This window comes from Pelodiscus sinensis, chromosome 19 (genome assembly GCF_052426305.1).
Source record: "Pelodiscus sinensis isolate ZL-2025 chromosome 19, ASM5242630v1, whole genome shotgun sequence".
NCBI lineage: Eukaryota > Metazoa > Chordata > Testudines > Trionychidae > Pelodiscus > Pelodiscus sinensis.
The window spans coordinates 30,069,177-30,072,212 of record NC_143070.1 but is presented as its reverse complement, the minus strand read 5'-3'; the positions used below and the strand labels follow the sequence as shown (position 1 = coordinate 30,072,212).

The window sequence follows — 3,036 nt, the reverse complement described above, 5'->3', positions numbered from 1 at the left end:
CGGCTGGGCCAGGGGTGTCGGGGCGAGAGCAGAAGCCGCACGGACCCGGTGCCTCCCGAGTGGCAGCTTCTGCCCGAGCCAGCCCCTGCTGGGTGTGCGGGCCGCAGCTGGGGAGAGCGCTGGCGGGGTCGGGAATCGGGGTGCAGCAGCACCGCTGGGCTCCTCACTGCCGAAGCGGGACTCAGGCCAGAGAGGGGATAAAGCGCCGGGCCCGGGCAGACAGGCAGGCGGGGGCGTGTCCGGGGCGGAGAGGCGGAGCGGTGTGAGCATGTATACAGATGCGGGCGCGAGCAGAGGCTTGTGGGAGCGGGAGCGGGCTGGCAAGCAGGGCCCGCCTTGGGCACGCAGGGCTCGGTGTGGGTGTCGGGGGCGGCTTGAGGGCGGGTGTGGGCGGTAGGGGAGCGTTTGGGGCGTGGCGGTGTGGGTGCGCGAGGCGGCGTCCCCCATGATGTGAAAGGGTTTGGGCGGTGGGGGGCAGGCGGTGGTTGTGCAGGTGGAACTCATACTTACCTGGCAGGGAAGATACCATGATCATGAAGGTTGTTTTCCCAGGGTGAGGCTCATCCATTGCACTGCGGGTGTGCTGACCCCTGTGATTTCCCCAAATGTGAGAAACTCAACTGCATAATTTGTGGTAGTGGGGGACTGCGTTCGCGCTTTCCCCTGGTGCTCGCTGTGAACAATAGACTGACAAATGACCAAGGCAAATGAAGAGGGGACATTACTGCTCCTGTCCTTGCTCTTTTTTCTCTCTGTGGCGAGCATTGCTTGTTTTTTGCATTTTTCTCTGCTCGGTCCCTGTTCTGTGCTCAGGCTTGACTTGGCCTGGCCCAGTCTGTGGGGGCTCTTTTTTCTGTCTTTTCTACTATCTCCCGGGAAGCACATCACTCTCCTAGGCCATTGATGCTCCTTTTCAGCCACCCTGCTTGCCTTACAGAAAGTTTCCCCTAACGGTCTGCGGGCCCTCGCTGTAGCCCCAGCCCCAGCCCCTTGCTTCTCATCCTGCACCTCCCCCCCCCAAGCTTCAGAAGAACCAGAAGTTCTCCCTTCTCTGCCTAGCAGCCTTTTATGGCCCTGAAAACTCTTAGCAGCTCCCCTCTGGCAGACTCCCTTCAAATCTTCTACACCCCGCACAGTCAGTTTCTCTTGCACTTTTCTGCATTCCCTGTCTCCGATTTGTATAAGTCTGCCTCCCTTCCCGCCCACAGGGCACGATGCTCCAGCTAGGCCTAATCCTCACCGTGTAGAGCGGAAGAATTACTTTTCCTGTCTTGCGCACGACGCTGCTGCTTCCGCTAACGCGCCCCAGAACGATGTTCGTTGCTCTGGCAACCTATTTACCGCTCTCGACTCCCGTTTACCTCGTGGTCTGCTGTGACAGCCAGCCTCTCCCTGGCCCTCTCCCCTGCTGCACTGATTCTTGTCCACAGTATTCCTTCCTAGACAGCCGTCTCCCATTCTCTCTCTCTCTCTCTCTCTCTCTCTCTCTCTCTCTCTGCCACCGTGCACGCGGGCGCAAGCAACGGATTGATCGTTCATAAGCGGAGTACTTTGCATTTGGCCTTATTGAACTTCATCGTAGTCTCTCCAAACCATTTCTCTGCTTTGTCCAAATCATTTTGAATTGCGAGGAACCCGTCCTCCACAGCACCTGCAACCCCTCCCAGCTCGGGGTCCTCCGCAGTCTTGATAAGCGTACTCTCTACGCCGCCCATCCGAATGGCCGAGGAAGGGAACAGGGCCCACAAGGAATCCCTGCCAGACCCCCGCTCGTTACGCCCTTCCAGCGAGGCTGGGCACTACGGCGATAACTATTCCCCGGGAACGGTACCTCTGACCCTTTAGCAGCCCCCTGACGGTAGCTCCGGCTAGCTTGCGTTTGGCTAGCGAGCGCGTTCGTGCGCACGTCACGTGAGATGGTACCCACAGCTTTCCTGAAGACAGCAGATATACCCTTTTGATAGGTTGCCCCTTCCCCCTCTTCGGGAATCTCTCCCACCTGCCGCGAGTTTTCTGAAATAATCCTCCATGTCTCAGATGTCACCCCAGTCAGCTCCTTGAGTACGCGGGGGAGGGGATGCATTTCATCACACTGCCTCGGTATCTCGGCCTTCGCAACATCCTCCGGCCTAGGCCCCAACTCAGCGGCTGCTGGGAAACAGATTACTGGGGCTACGTCTACACTGTCACCCTTTTCCGGAAATGCTTAAAACGGAACAGTTTTCCGTTATAAGTATTTCCGGAAAAAGCGTGTCTAGATTGGCAGGATGCTTTTCCGGAAAAGCACTTTTTCCGAAAAAGCGTCCGTGGCCAATGTAGATGCGCTTTTCCCCAAAAAAGCCCCGATCGTCATTTTCGCGATTGGGGCTCTTTTGCGGAAAAGACTACTGGGCTGTCTACTCTGGCCCTTTTCCAGAACAGTTTTTCCAGAAAAGGACTTTTGCCCGAATGGGAGCAGCATAGTTTTTCCGGAAAAACACTGACAATTTTACATTAGATCGTCATTGCTTTTCTGGAAAAGCAAGCGGCCAGTGTAGACAGCTGGCAAGTTATTCCGGAAAAGCGGCTGCTTTTCCGGAATAAACGGCCAGTGTAGACACAGCCTGGGGCTGTGTCTAGACTGGCCAGTTTTTCTGGAAAATCAGCCACTTTTCCGGAAAAACTTGCCAGCTGTCTACACTGGCCGCTTGAATTTCCACAAAAGCACTGACGATCTCATGTAAGATTGTCAGTGTTTTTGCAGAAATACTATGCTGCTCCCTTTTGGGCAAAAGTTTTTTTCCGAAAAACTTTTGCGCAAAAGGGCCAGTGTAGACAGCAGAGATTTGTTTTCCGCAAAAAAGCCCCGACTGCAAAAATGGCGATCGGGGCTTTTTTGCGGAAAAGCGCGTCTAGATTGGCCACAGACACTTTTCCGCAAAAAGTGCTTTTGCGGAAAAGCATCCTGCCAATCTAGACATGCTTTTCCGAAAATGCTTTTAACAGAAAACTTTTCCGTTAAAAGCATTTCTGGAAAATCATGCCAGTCTAGACGTA

At 55.0% G+C, this 3,036-nt stretch overlaps 1 non-coding gene across 1 annotated transcript; it reads left to right on the top strand.

Annotated features, from left to right (window-relative positions):
* Positions 1-502: 502 nt before the first annotated feature.
* Positions 503-666, top strand: LOC142821694 (U1 spliceosomal RNA). Its single transcript, XR_012898383.2, has one exon. It is a non-coding gene; the product is annotated as a U1 spliceosomal RNA (small nuclear RNA).
* Positions 667-3,036: the final 2,370 nt, after the last annotated feature.